Source organism: Dipodomys ordii, unplaced genomic scaffold (assembly GCF_000151885.1).
Source record: "Dipodomys ordii isolate 6190 unplaced genomic scaffold, Dord_2.0 Scaffold41, whole genome shotgun sequence".
Lineage (NCBI taxonomy): Eukaryota > Metazoa > Chordata > Mammalia > Rodentia > Heteromyidae > Dipodomys > Dipodomys ordii.
The window spans coordinates 1,328,855-1,343,587 of record NW_012267257.1 but is presented as its reverse complement, the minus strand read 5'-3'; the positions used below and the strand labels follow the sequence as shown (position 1 = coordinate 1,343,587).

The 14,733-nt window shown below is 39.3% G+C and overlaps 1 pseudogene; it reads right to left on the bottom strand.

Moving 5' to 3' along the window:
* Nucleotides 1–12,113, bottom strand: part of LOC105987291 — a 15,396-nt pseudogene extending 3,283 nt beyond the window's left edge.
* Between the last annotated feature and the right edge of the window lie 2,620 nt (nt 12,114–14,733).

Genomic DNA, 14,733 nt, shown 5'->3' with positions numbered 1-14,733 from the left:
GCTGTGGCTCAAGTGGTAGAGCGCTAGCCTTGAGCTGAAGAGCTGAGGGACAGCACCCAGGCCCAGAGTTCAGGCCCCACGACCGGACCCAAAAAAACCCAACAACAACAACAACAAAAAAACAAACTGGAAGTGGCACTGGGGCTCAAGTGGTAGAATGCTAGCCTTGAGCACAAAGAGGCTCAGGGACAGAGCCTAGGCCCTGAGTTCAAGCCCCATAACCAGATATATATATTTGGACTTGAAATTCTAAGTTATAAGATTTATACAAAAGTGATTAGCAGTTAGCCAGTAATTAGTTTCCATCTTGAAATATTTTTAAATGAATCTGTGGATCAGTTCACTGGAATGTACTCTGGATGCTCTTTTACAACAGTAAAACATTAAAGTGTTGGGCCAGTTTACCTATGAGTTAGGAAGTCTCAGTGTTACTGTAAAATCATTAACACAACTAGAAAAATGTTGAAAACATTGACTTCCTATAATAGATTACTTGGATCATCATCTTCCCTGTGAGAAAAATAGTAAGCTATTGTCAGTCTCATTTTTAGAAAGTGAAAAACAAGATCCTTAACAGAAACATTTAAGATCCTTAACAGAAACATTAAAAGTAGACATTTAAGTAAACAAACATTTGTTTGTTTACCTTGTTAATGGGGTGCCATCAAGATGGTATGTTCCCTAGGAAAATTCTCCCTAGGAGAATTCCAAAGACTGAGAATATATAATCTATATATCTGTACAATAGCTATCTATCTATCTATCTATCCATCTATCTATCTGAGATATGTATATGGGATACAAAGGATCTAAAAAATAAGAGTGCTAAATTAGATTTAGCAAAGAAAAGCCATTGATGAGAATGTAAACCATATAGTCACTTAACAAACCAATCAGCCATTTCTAACAAAGGTAATTATAGTTACCAAATAATCCAGCAATTATGCTTCTGGAAATTTTCCCAAATGAGCTGTAAACATATCCATATAAAAACATGAACATGAAAATATACAGCACTGTGATGTATAAATTCCAAAAGCTGAATGCAACCAGTATGTCCCTTGATAAGGGCAAAACCAATTGTAATGTAGTCATACAAGGAAATCATATTCAATATTAAAAAAAGGAAAGAAGGAAAGGGAAAAGAAGTATCAAAGCACAAATAGATATGGAAGAATCTTCATCTTTCCTCCTCCTTTTCTCTTCCTCTTTTTCTTCTCTTCCTCCTCCCCATTTTCTATTCTGAGGTGCTTGGGGCTCAAACCAAGGCCTTGTGAATGCTCTACTACTGAGCTACATTCCCAGCCCTGAGATAGAAGAATCTTCTCCTTTTATGCTGTTTTATTTGTCATTTATCTTTTTAGTTCTGGTCCTGGGGCTTGAACTCAGGAACTGGGCACTGTCCCTGAGCTTTTGTGCTCAAGGTTAGTGCTCTACTCTATTTTCTTAATTTTTAAAAAATGTTCACCTCTCCATTACTCTTTCTTATCCAACTGCTTTTGTTGTTCTGGAGAATAAACCCAGGCCCTCATGCTTGAAAATTACCTCTGAGTCATATACCCAAGCCCTTTTGTTTTTCTGTTTTGTTTCTGTGATAGGATCTCATTCACTTTATCTGCCTGCCTCAAATTCATAGTCCTCCTGTCTCCACTTCCTGAACAGCTGGAATTATGGGCATGTACAACTATGTCTAGCATGAATCTTCAGTACATAGTGCTAAGTGAAAAAGCCAGTCTAAAATGGCCATATAATATTATTTAAACTATATGATATTCTGGAAAAGGCAAAACTATAGTGACAATAAAAAGATTAGTGACTGCCAAGAGTTCAGGGTGGAGAGAATAGGTTCCTGAGTCACAGGGAACTTTTAGGGCAGTGAAACCTATTCTGTATGACACCTGTTCTGTATGACACTGTAATGGTAGACACATGACATTATGTTTGTTATAACCCAGAGAGCACTACAATAAATGTAATATATTATGTCATTTGTAGATGTTAGTTAATAAAGCTGTAACCATATTGGTTCATCAATTATAAAAATGTACTCCACTAAACCCAAGATATGAATAGTAGGGGAAACTGCAGCATGAAGTAGAACACAGGATAAATAGGAACTGTCTATAAATAGAACAGGTGCTTAGTTTATTAGCAACCTAAAACTTCTAAAAAGCGAAAAACTTAAACACACCTGTCTAATGTCCCATAGAGTAATAGTAACCTTTAGAATTCCATTTTCTAAGTCAATTTGTAAATCATCTACAAACTTTAGGAAAGTAATTTGCCACCTACAATTCTACTGGTTTATATGTAAGCTCACCGTGTGGACTCTAAGCAATAACTAGTAAGTGAGATGAAGGTTCATTTCACTGTGATGTGGTATGTGAGTAGGTCTCTTAGGCAATGCCAGTTAGACACTGAAAGTCATGCATGCAGTCATGTGCTGCTTGATTTATGAGTTTTAGTTTTTTCCCCAACATAATTACAGATCTTCTTTTCTAGAGTAGATGCTTTTGCTACATTTTTGGTCAGTCATGCAAATAAATTTCCACATTATGATGTAGTCACTCAACTGTCTCCAACTAGGAGACAGAAACCATATCAACTATTTTAAAAGATAATATTCAATATGAAGTATTGCTGGAGTGGAAATGTAGTTCAATGCTAGAGTGCTTTACTGGGTATGTACAAGGCTCTAGGTTTTAACCCTAGTAACCACTAAAACACAGAGGGAGAGAGAGGGAGAGAGAGAGAGAGAGAGAGTTTACCAAGTAGTAGAGGATTGAAAAGGCAAAAATAAGCATTGCGATACCATAGAAGGACTACACAGGAAGTAATTTAGGTGTAATTAAGGGAACAGGCTGGATTATTGAAAGTTCAAGCCCTGGGAATCGAGCTAGAAGATCTAAGATGCTGTCTGCCTGATGGCCTATGACTCAGGTTAGGGAGCCAGATAGCTGGATAGTGGTGGTACCACTGAGAGCTGCAGTAAGGCTAGTTTGGGGACTATGGATAATCTTCACGCTGGCATCAATTATTATTAGAAGGATCTTCCACTGCCTGAGTCAATAGCTATTCAGAATGACGCACAAGAAGCCAATGGGAAGGAACACATACTTTGTTCCTAGCACCTACTTCCATCCCCCCTACCCCACCAATGGCAGGAACAACCAAGGAGACAGACAACAAGAGAATTGTGATTTAAATATGAAGCAGTGAAGACTGAGATGAAGTTGAAAAAAATATAGTTTAACAACCAGTCCATTGCTCTAACTGGACCAGTCGTACTCATTTGCTGCTGTGGAAAAGCATGGGTTTCGAGTGGTTGTTTTAACTTAATTTTATTGTCCATGTGATATACAGAGGGCTTACAGTTTCATGCATAAGGTAGTAAATACATTTCTTGTCGAAGTACATTTCTTGTTACCCACTCCCTCCTTTTCTCCCACTTTGTCTCCCCCCCCCAGCTCCACCCCTCCCGCCAAGTTTTACAGTTCATTTCCTATATATTGTCTTGTGAGTAGTGCTGTGGCGTAGGTTCACCCTTTGTCCTTTGTCTCACCATTTTGTTGTTCCCCTTCCCTTTCCTAAGTCAGATAAATGTATATACAATACCCAAGGTACCAAATTCAAACAAAGTGACAACGGGTGATAAACCATAGGAAATAAAAAAAACACAAAAGAAAAAAGAAATCACATGGTACATTGAAAACCAAACAACACCAAAGAAAAACTTCCTGTTCCCATGTCTTGGAGTTCATTTCGCTTAGCATCATCTTATATGGTCATATGTACATAGCTATTGAGCTATTCTGCTCATCTGCTAGGACTATCCTAGACATATACTAATTATTACAAATGAGGGAAACCATGGGATCTATGTTTCTTTGGGCCTGGCTTACTTCACTTAATATGATTTTTTTCCAAGTCTTTCCATTCCCTTATGAATGGGGTGATGCCATTCTTTCTGACGGAGTATGCTCCATTGCCACTTTTTGTTTTGTATTTCAGTTTGAACCTGTTAGTGTGTTACTCTGGCAAATACTATTTTTTTTGTATTTCATTTCTCTGAAGGTCTGTTGCCTCATAAAAATAGAGACAAGAATGACTATCTCACAAGGCCCTTTACAAGCACTAAATAAAATCTTGAGTGGGTGCTGGACAGGTGTCACTGGTCCCAGATACTTGAGAAGCTGAGGAGGAGGATCACGTGAGTCCAGGAGTTAGGGTCCAGCCTAGGCAACCTAAAGAGATCCTTGTTCCTAAAACTGGTTCCAATCTACATGGGGAACTGATGGTGTAATGCACAAGGGATCTTCGTGATGATGAAACTGTTCTATATCTTGACTGAGTAGTAGTTATACAAACCTACTCAGGTAAATACACTGTGTAACACATTGTGTAAATATACACACAAACACATGTGCCTGAGTCAAGATGGGGAAATCTGAATAAATTCATTGGATGACATTAATATCAGTATCTTGATTGTGATATTGCACCATAATTTCCAACAACATTACTGCTGAGAAAACCTGGAGAAAGCATACCAGAGATTTTACTAAGTTATTTTTTACAAAAGAGGAAACCTACAGGTATCTCAGTAAAATTTCACATTAAAAAATAGTACAATTTGTCATTGATGCTGAGACTACATTCAATGGTACACCTAATATTGGAAAAATATCAACTAAGGATATATTCATGTATGTTTTACACCACATTCCTGAGGACATATAAATGAATAGTTTGAGGTTTGAGGCTTGAGGCTAGTGGGTTTAATTTATGAGCATAAGTAAAAGCTGTATCACTTTCCAATGACATTTTAACTGTATAAAACTTAGTAAATCTGATATTTTGAAAGAGTTGGAAAACTATTCCAGACCATACATGCAGACCTTGAAGCAACCCAAGTTATTTAGTCCATGTCCATTTTAACCCATTTATTCAAAGTGAAACAAAGGAAATGGGCTCCTAATTACTACAAGTCCAAGTCATCCAGTGATTCTTCTAGATTCTCCCCCTCAGCTTGTGTTTGCACGCAGCTAATAACCAAGCTTTCGTCCTCATGAAGAATGTCAAGATGAAGTGACATTTTAAGGCACCCAGTTGGTCTCACAGGTAAGAAACTTTTACCCCCAAAAAATGTACTTCAAAAAGATCATGAGGAACAGCTTGGTTAACTACTGAAATCCAGCTAGCTTCCTGCATAGCCCTATCTTCCTTCTGAGGGTTTATTCTTACACAAGTGTGGGGCATTTACTTAGCTTGAGGCACTTTCCTGATGAGTGACTGGTTGAAACAATCACTTGTTTCCTATCAGTTGTCTATTATTAAACTAAGTCTGTGACTGAAGAGGTATCGTAACTAATTTCTTTGCCTATAGCAGGCTTCCTGGCTCAAGAAATGACTGAGAAGAGTAATAGAAACCAAGGCCAGGCTTTGCTTTTTTTGTTGTTGGTGGTGGTAGGGGTCATTGGGCTTGAACTCAGGGTCTGAGTGTTGTCCCTGAGGTCTTTTGCTCAAGGCTAGTGCTCTACCAATTTGAGTCACAGCTCTACTTCCATTTTTTGAGTGGTTCTTTGGAGCTAAGCGTCTCATAGGGACTTTTTGACAGGCTGGCTTTGAACCACGATCCTCAGGTCTGAGCCTCCTGAGTGTCTAGGATTACAGACATGAGCTACAAGCACCCAGCTACAGCTGGTTTTTATATAGCCAAAAAGAAAAACATTATCCTGAGAGTTTATTACTCATCTCTCCTGTGCTAGATGGTAATGCTGCATTGTGTGCCTGAGACTTTGCACATCTTTCCACCTCTAAAACTGCTCAGCCAGAAGCTGGAGAAGGCAAGGGATAGAGAAATTCTTTCCTTAGTAGTTTTGTATCATATTCACATTCATTTGATAGTCAATTGCAGACTTCTGATAAACCATGCCCTATTAAGCCACATCTTTTTTTTTAAATTTTGGTGCTGGTTTTAGAGCTTGAACTCAGGGCCTGGGCATTCTCTTTGAGCTTTTAAGCTCAAGGCTAGTACTCTATCACTTTGAGCACTACTTGGAGTAACTAAGATTACAGGCATGAGCCATTGCTGCGGGATTAATGCCACATAATTCTAACATCGATATTAACAGATGGCTGTTACAAAATGGAAATGACATATTCCTTTATTGGACTTATGGAGTTAGCAACTTGATTTGAACCTTAAACAATGGCAATCCTATTATTTGCTCTGACTAGAGTGGGTGTTCCACAAATTCTTGCTTACTGAGCTATATGATAAGAAGTGAGAAGAAAAAACATATCGAGGTATCTCCATTGGAATTCATTGAGAACAATTTGGCTTTTAAGAGACCCACCTCCTTTTCAAAAATACATTTCTATGATTGCCTTTATTTTAATTAGAAAATCTTCTGTCTCTACTGCAAGAACTATGAATACATCTCAGAACTTTCCAAAATACCTTACAATTGTGGCATGATGTCAAACCACTGTTAAAGACAATGGGGTGTGTTGATGCACCGGGAGAAAATCACACGCATGTCTGGGCTTCTTCCTCCCACAAGCTCTGTGAGAAGAGGCTGCCAAAGGTGTACAAAGGTCTGCAAATAACTGTGCTATTCTAAGGACACTCAAACCTCTCTGTAAGACAACGAAGCCTGTGCATTTGTGAACTGAATTCAGTGGGAAAAGAATATCAGGATCTAGCAAAGATGTTCCTAGAGGAGTAAAGTAAGTCATAATGAAATCAGAAATACATGGGTGTTTTTAGAAGTGTATAACTGTGGAGAGTCAGCAACATGCCAGAGTTTTCTGCTCAGTGCCACCCTTCCTCTGAACCCCACAGAGGCCTTAGTTTGGCCCTGATCCCAGCATGTAAATTTACCTCTCTACTCTTAGAGAGCTGTGTTTACCAATGACAGTTGTAATGATGGGTAGAGAGGAGGCAGAAATATACACACATACAACATTCCTAAAAAATCAATTGTAAGCCTGCCAGCTATCTATATAAACATAATTTTAGCTAGTAATCATAAAACAAGGACAAAGTTGTCTTATGTAAGGATATAGAATTGGTTGGCCCAGTTTTGATTATCTGGAGGAAATGGTTTTAAGTCCCCAAGTTTCATGATGTCTTGTTTTTACTAATGGTATCATCATCCCCTTCCTATCATTAGTCAAACCTCAGAGATTCACTATAAACTCTTCCACCACAGGCCATAAGCAGCTAGCCAATATGATCAATCAATTACTTTTCCTTCCTCACAATCCATACCTGTTCGTTTTGGTACCTGTTAATGTTTCTTTAAACCCAAAGATGGTGTTGGCCTTTGCACATTGCAGTTACTCCCTCTGAAAACGTATCCTCCTGATGCCATTTCATCACAGCACTCTTTTGCTCAGAAGTGTTAGTGGCACATGCTTGTGGACTACTAGATAAAGGTCTAAATTCAACCAGGAATCCACAGGCTATAAAAATCTGGCCTGGAGTTGCACTTCCACACTTATCTCTCCACATGAATTATATGCATTCCTCCCCAATGAGTCTATTCAGTGTCCCCGAAACATTTAACTCCTTCCTATTTCCTTTGTCTTCTTAAGGCTACGACCCTTGTCTGGGATGTCTTACTGGCCACTATTTTATCACATACCCCGTATTCTCTGGGGAAAGCTTTTGCCTCCCCAGTTAAATATTACTCAGTACCTGGTTGGTCCTGTATTTGTTCTCTTAACTTTGAACAACTTCTTCATTACATGTATCTAAGCTTTTATTTTTAAAGCTTAATTATTTGAAATTATGGCAGAAAGCTACACAATCCAGACTGTGAGCAGTTACTGACCTTCATCCACTCATATATACATTCTGAAATCTGGTAGGTCTATATGAAACATGGCTTCTAAATATTGTGGAATTTGGTCTTAGGTGACAATACAGAGATATGCAATAATTAAAAAGAATTTAAAAGGCAGTCTTATACCTTGTTGTTCAAAGTGAGTTTCACAGACCAGTAGCATTGTATCATTAGGAGCTTGTTAGAAATTAGTAGTCTGCGGCTCTACCTTCACCTATGATTACAACTTGCATTGTAACAAGGTTTCCAGGAGATGTGTGCATACTAAAGTTTGAGAAGAACTGAGACTATCCCTGCCTTCGTTCCACAGCAATTACATGACAAGGGATAGGAGGTAAAATGAGCTAATGGAAATTATTCCTAAATGTGAGCCAGCAGCAGTATGATTCATGTCATTTACCAGCTGGTCATTCTGGAAAAATCATTTAACCATTCTGAGCCTTGTTTGATGGGGGGTGATTGCGAGGTTCAAAATAAGCAAAACAATAAAAACAACATATTGAAGCAATTTTAAAAGTCATGTAAAGTTTATACATTGTTATATCATTATTAGTGCGTTTTAGCTTTTGCTTTGCTTGGGGCCACACAGCTGCTTTGTGGCAGAGAGACCATGACAGTGCTCTTTTGCCTTCTAGTCCCATTCTGTGAGTGAGGCTTCACAGCCGCAGGCTCAGCTCTTGGCACTCCAAGGAGCAGCTGGAGCAACGTCCTGAGAAAGGAATTTTATCATATGTCTCAGGAGTCTTCAAATGCGTCAGTCCCCTATGTCCCAGTGATTTCTGTACTAGAAATCTGTCTTAAGGAAATAAACAAAAATACAGATGAAAAATCTTAAGCAATTATATTTACTGTGGATTTACCACAGTAAAACAATAAAACAACCCTGCAAAACAATCTGAATATCCAACAATAAGGAATGGTTAAATAACTTATAAGATATCCTTAGAACAGTACATTATTTAACAAGAACTTTTCTTTAAGAAGAGTTTTTAGGGACATGAGAAAATATTTGATGTAACAGTTAGCCAAAAAAAGAGGTGAATCATAAAATTATATATTAAGTATGATCTCAACTATGTTTTTGAAAAGTTTGTGGGGAAAAGACTACAAGGAATCCTAGGAAAAAATGAACAGTACTTGTTTCTGGAGAGCAGAATTTCTTGCTCTGCCTTTCATTTTATAAAATGGGGCTGACTAGGGAAGTGGTGCTGTGGTTCAAATGCTAGTGTGCTAGTCTTGAGTAAAAGAAGCTCAGGGACAGTTACTCTAAGAAATGCACACCAAGAAAGTCAAGTTGTGTTTGTTAATTGGTAGCTGTGGCTACTTTAAAACATATATATATATATATTTTTTATTTTTATTTTTATTTTTTTTGTCGGTCATGGGGCCTGAACTCTGGGCCTGGGAGCTGTCCCTCAGCTCTTCAGCTGTAGACTAGTGCTCTACCACTTGAGCCTCAGCTTTTGCTTTGCTTGGGGCCACACAGCTGATTTGTGGCAGAGAGACCATGACAGTGCTCTTTTGCCTTCTAGTCCCATTATGTGAGTGAGGCTTCACAGCCACAGGCTCAGCCTTGGCACTGTGAGGAGCAGCTGGAGCAACGTCCTGAGAAAGGACGTTATGTGGTGCTGAGGAATCGAACCCAGGGCCTCATGCATGCAAGGCAAGCGCTCTACCACTGAGCCACCTTCCCAGCCCCCTTTAAAATAATTTGTCTTGCTCTTCCTCCTTCTCCTTTCTCATTCTGAATAGAGAATACATGCATAAGATTAGATGGATAGGTAGACATACACATAGATTGCCCCCACAGTATAGTTAAATACACAATATAAGCCTCCTTTTGGGCTGGGAAGGTGGCTCAGTGGTAAAGCGCTTGCCTTGCTGGCCTGAGGCTCTGGGTTCGATTCTTCAGCACGACATATGCAAAAAGAAAAAAGCCGGAAGTGGTGCTGTGGCTCAAGTGGTAGAACGCTAGCCTTGAGCTGAAGAGCTGACAGAGCACTAGCCTTGAGCTGAAGAGCTGAGGGACAGCGCCCAGGCCCGAGTTCAGGCCTCACAACTGGACCCCACTCCCCCCAAAAAAAGCCTCCTTTCCAGGTGATTCACCCACTAAGGGGATTGCCTACTGGTTCAATTTACCATCAGTTTCTTTTACTCCCTTCCAGAGGTAATGCATGTATTTCTCTACAAAGGTAGCACACTATGAGACTATGAGACTGTTTTTGGGGGGTCTGGTCATGGGCCTGAACTCTGGGCCTGGGTGCTATCGGAGCTCTTCAGCTCAAGGCTAACTCTCTACCACTTGAGCCACAGTGCCACTTCCGACTTTTTTTTTTCTGCTTATGTGGTGCTGAGGAATCGAACCCAGGGCCTCATGCATGCAAGGCAAGTGCTCTACCACTGAGCCACCTTCCCAGCCCTATGAGACTGTTTTTACCTCTTCCCTTTCTTTAAACATTTTATTGTTACTTTTTTTTTTTTGTCGGTCTTTTGGCTTGAACTCTGGGCTTGGGTGCTGTCTTTCAGCTCTTCAGCTCAAGGCGAGTGCTCTACCACTTGAACCACAGCACCACTTCCGGTTTTCTAAGTGCTTTATTAGAGATAAGGGTCTTTCATGCCTGGGCTGACTTTGAACCACAATCCTCAGATCTCAGCTTCCTGAGTAGCTAGGATTACAGGAATGAACTGCCAGTGCAGGCTTATTGTTTCTATTAATGTGTTATAGAGAAGGACTACTATTTCATAAGTCAGGTTATAAGTACATAATGTTTTTGGACAATGTCACCCCTTCCTTTACTTTCCCCTAGTTTTCCCCTTTCATCCCTGCCCACAAGTTACATAGATCATTTTCCACATAGTGTACACTGAATAGCATGCTTGCATTTATTCATTCTTCCTCCCTCCCTTTCTGTGCCCCCCCATCTACCTCCACAGGAGAAAAGCCAGGAAGCAAAAACAAACACCACCACCACCTCCACCACCATCATCAACAACAACAGAGGAAAAAAAGTCCATGTTTCCATTTCCTGGAATTCCTTTTGATAGTGTTTTTAAATGTTCAGAGAATTTACACCTTTGTATTTCTCTCCTAAAGGTATCCTCCTTTAGTGTGTAGTGTGTGAATACCTACAGTCCTGTATAGATTATCATGCCAAGTTATATTTTAGATTTTGCTTCCTCACATGAGAGAAAATATGCACCATTTATTTCTCTGAGCTTGGCTTACTTCACTTAGCATGATTTGTTCTAAGTCTATCCATTTCACTGCAAATAGCATAATCTTATTTTTCCAATGGATGAGTAAAATTCCATTGTGTTTATATACAACATTTTATTAATCCACTCATCTGTTGTAGGGCATCTGGGCTATTTCCATAGCTTAGCTATGGAACATGGATGTGCAAGTGTCTTTACTGAACTCTGACTTGTAATGATCTGGGTAGATGCCCAGCTGTGGTATTGCTGAGTTAGAGGGAAGGTCTATGTTTAGTTTTTTGAGGAACCTCCAAGCCTCCTTCCAGATTGGTTGTACTAGTTTACATTCCCACCAACAGTACAATATTACCTCTTCTTTTTTAAAGTACTTTTTTAAAGGAAAAGCTCAAGGGAATGTGGAAACAGTCCTTGAGTCCAGATGATACCAGTGAACCTACTGGGGAGCAATAGTTCTAGGACTTGGTTGACCAGGAAGTGGGAAGGCCACATCTGTACTCTTCCACAGACCCTCTCAGACAGCATTGGGAATCCTCAGAGGACACACTGATTTATTGGTGGTATTTTCTCTCTCAGACTCTATCCCTAATATTTGTGGAAATTAGGGCAATACCACCAATGTGACAGTCCAAATAGCAACTGTCTATGTATTTAAAAGTTTAGAAATCAAGCAAACATATGTGTAGGTAACATATTTATTCCTCTTACATTTATATCTTCCTAATGCCCTACAAAGTAATTTTAAATTTATCATTATCTAAGTTTACATTTTCAAAGTAACAGAAGACCAGTCTCCGTCCTGAACACTAAAGTCCCACTTCCAGCAACACCCTATCTGTTCCCTCTGGAATAGATACGGACCTGGCATGTATATATTAAAGGTACAGTTGATACTTTGGAGGTGAGACTTGGTGAAGAGATCTTGGCTGGGAGCAGGTGCAGGTATCCCGGTTTCCACATACTTGGGGTAAGATCTGGTAAAAGTGAACTTTCGTCCTTGGATTCCTGGCCCCATGGGAAGGTTCTGTAGAGAGTATAGCTCTCCATCCCGCCTTGTGCAGCAACATGCTGCTGAAAAACTCCCAGCAACTTTTATGTCTTCTTTGAAGACATTTTTGGCAACTTGTTGAATTTTCAATATTAGCATACATTAATTGTGCCAGTGAGGTCTCATTATATCATTTACACATGTAAAGAATGAATCCTGATCAAACTCACCCCTGATGTGACTCACCCTATTTCCACTCCTCTTTTCTACCTTCCTTTCTTTTTCTTTCTTTCCTTCCTTCCTTCCATCCATCCATCCTTCCTTCCTTCCTTTTGTGCTGGTACTGGGGCTCAAACTCTGGCCTAGAGCTCTCACTTATTTTTTATTCAAGGCTAGAGCTTTATACCACATCTCCACTTCTGTTTTTTGTTTTTGGGTTTTTTTTTTTGCTGGTTAACTGGTTAGCTTTCAGGTTTTTCAGCCCAGAACTTCCACCTTCAGATCTGAGCCTTCTGAGTAACTAGTAACCTTGCCTTGTTTTCTTTTCCTATATGCAAGTATATTTATCCTCATCCATCCTCTTCATTAGTGCTTCCCTCTAACTTGTTGAGATTTATCTCACAGCAAGTGGCTGCAGGACTTCAACAAGTTATCCTAGTAAGTTACATAAAAGTACAAAGTAATTTATTTTTCTTTTCTATATATACATTTCAGTAGTTCAGGCATTGACAGCAAAATTGTTGTTGTTCAAAATGAAAATATTTATGTTATTTTTCTGATCATATGAATATTGTATGTTATAGCTGGGTGTTGGTGGCTCATTCCTGTAGTCCTAGCCACTCAGGAGGGTGAGATCTGAGGATTGTGGTTTGAAGCCAGACGGGGCAGGAAAATCTATAAGACTCTTATCTCCAGTTAACCACCAGAAAAGTGGAGTGGAGCTATGGCTCAAGTGGTAGAGCAGTAGCCTTGAACACAAAAGCTTAGGGACAGCACCCAGACCCTGAATTCATGCACCATGACCAACAACAACAAAAAGAATATAATTTTCTTTATTTTTAAAACCTAAATATTTAATTCTGAAAGATATAAATAAGAATGTTGGCTAGGTGGTACATACCTGAAATCCCAGGTTCTCAGAAAGTTGAACTTGCAGGATCACAAGTTTGAGGCCAGATTTGGCAATTTAGCAAGACTCTGTCTCAAAATAAAGTTAAAAAATGGCTGGGAATATGGTTTAAGTGGTCATGTACCTGCCTAGCAAGTAAGGCTCTGAGTTCAAACCCCAGCACGGCTAAAAGAAATAAGTAAATGAATGAGTGAATGAATGAATAAATAAATAAATAAAATTAGGGATATTAGCTCAATGGTAGAATGCTTGCCTAACATTCATAAGACCCTAGGTTCTTGAAATACATAACTTAAAAAACATATATGCATATAAGAAGGTAAAACACCTATGATTTACCCATTTAGGAAGGAGCACATTTTATATTTTGAAATATGTCCTTCTAAATGTGTTTTACACACACATATGTTATGCAAAAGTGAGATGATTCTATCCCTGCACCTTTGTAATCTCCTTTCCCTTTAACAATGTATGGCTATTCTTGTTTTCTATTTTCTTCCTTCCTGTCTTTTGTTTTAGCTAATGCTGCCATCAGTAATGCCTATTGCTCCATATGCCACTTGAACCACAGCTCTACTTCCAGAGTTTTGGTATTTAATTGGAGATAAGAGTCTCATGAACTTTCCTGCCCAGCTTGATTTTGAACTTCAGTCCTCAGAACTAAGCCTCCTATGTAGTAAGGATTATAGGTATGAGCCACTAGCACCCAGCTTGCTTCAGTTTTTGCCAGTACTGAGTATCAGTGAGTTTTCTCATTTTTGCCAGTCTGATAGGCAAAAGACTGGTAAAATGACAACTCATATATTTTGCCTTGAGACAGTACTTTTGTTTTTCTTTTTCTTTCTTTTTTTCTTTCATTCTCTCTTTCCCTTCCTTCCTTCCTTCCTTCCTTCCTTCCTTCCTTCCTTCCTTCCCTTCCTTCCTTCCCTTCCTTCCTTCCCATCCTTCCTTCCTTCCTTCCCTTCCTTCCTTCCTTCCTTCCTTCCTTCCTTCCTTCCTTCCTTCCTTTCGCTAGTCCTGGGGCTTGAATTCAGGGCCTGGACACTGTCCCTGAGCTTCTCTTTGCTCAAGGTTAGCACTCTACCATTTGAGCCACTGCACCACTTCTGCCTTTTTGTTGTTGTTGTTGGTGGTGGTGGGTTCTGTTTGTTTGGGTTTTTTTTGGTACTGAGGAATTGAATCCAGGGCTTCATGCATGCTCAGCAAGCATTCTACCACTAAGCCACCTTCCAAACCCAAGACAGTCTTTTACTTAGTGATGTATTCAAGGAAATTATCTTGTAATTTATAACTATTTTCCAATTTTTGTTTGCCTTTGGACTGGTCTGTGGGATTAAAAAATCATATTCATGTTTTGGATTGAACAACTTCTTTGTGATGGTTCTAATTTGGGAGGGGGTATCTAATGTTTTAAATAATGATGATTGATGACTATAGAAAACATGTTCAATTGAAAGTATTTGACACAATCATGATTCAGTTTTTTTGTGTCAGCTTGCAGATCTGTTGAATGACTGGCAAGGTGAGGCAGGAGGCCAAGGGAGCACAGA